This window comes from Carlito syrichta, unplaced genomic scaffold (genome assembly GCF_000164805.1).
Source record: "Carlito syrichta isolate Samal-C Ts95f unplaced genomic scaffold, Tarsius_syrichta-2.0.1 Scaffold155075, whole genome shotgun sequence".
NCBI lineage: Eukaryota > Metazoa > Chordata > Mammalia > Primates > Tarsiidae > Carlito > Carlito syrichta.
In genome coordinates this window covers 36,029-36,960 of record NW_007099171.1, presented here as the reverse complement: position 1 = coordinate 36,960, position 932 = coordinate 36,029, and the positions used below count along the sequence as shown (strand labels likewise).

General features: G+C 64.6%; 1 protein-coding gene across 1 annotated transcript in view; it reads left to right on the top strand.

Annotated features, from left to right (window-relative positions):
• LOC103252352 (myosin-14) overlaps positions 1-932 on the top strand; it is a gene marked incomplete at its 3' end in the record, with an annotated part of 57,958 nt that overhangs the window by 21,001 nt on the left and 36,025 nt on the right. The window lies entirely within an intron of this gene.

Below are 932 nucleotides of genomic sequence, written 5' to 3'. Positions count from 1 at the left end.
GTGAGGGGTGGGGCCATGGGTGGGGCTGTGGATGGAGCCAGTTTATGAAGGGTAGGGCCATGGAAGAGGGCTGTGGGTGGAGCAAGTGTGTGAGGGGCGGGGCTATGGGACTTGGCCAGAGCGGAGCCAGGGTATAAGGGGCGGGGCGTGGTAGATGGGACTGTGGGTAGAGCCAGGGTGTGAAGGGCGGGGGCCGTGGGTGGGGCCAGGGTGGAGCCTGGTGTAGGGGTAGTGTTGTGGGGCGTGGCCAGAGTAGAGCCAGAGTGTGAGGGGTGGGGCCATAGGAGAGGGCTGTGGGTGGAGCCAGAGTGTGAGGGGCGGGGCTGTGGGGCGTGGCCAGAGTGGAGCTAGGGTGTAAGGGGGGGCCATGGGTGGGGTTGTGGATGGAGCCAGTTTGTGAGGGGTTAGAGCCATGGAAGAGGGCTGTGGGAGGAGCCAGTGTGTGAGGCCGCCCCTGTGGGAGGAGCCAGCGTGTGAGGCCACAGCGTGTGAGGCTGTGGGGCGGGGCCAGGGTAGAGCCATGGCGTGAAGGGCTGGGCTGTGGGTGGAGCCAGGTGTGAGGGGCGGGGCCGTGGGTGGGACTGTGGGTGGAGCTACATGTGGGGGCGGAGCTTCTGAGCCAGCCTGTGCCCCGGCAGGAATGTGAGGCGAGAGGTAGGGTAGGGGTGAGCCAAGGTATACTGGGGCCGGCAGAGATGGGGGCTGTTTAATCTGATTGAATCGTGACATACAGGGAGCAGGGCCATGGGAGTGTAGCCAGGGTATGGGCCAGTGGGGCAGGGGAGTCCTGCAGAGCCAGGCTGCCCAGTGACCCGAGCTGTGGGATTTGGGGGCAGGGCAGGGGCTGGACTTTGGCAGGAATGTGGCATGCAGGTAGTGGGCTTTTGCTTCCAGTACTTTTATATCTTAAAAGTACTGGGCACGCCGGGCTC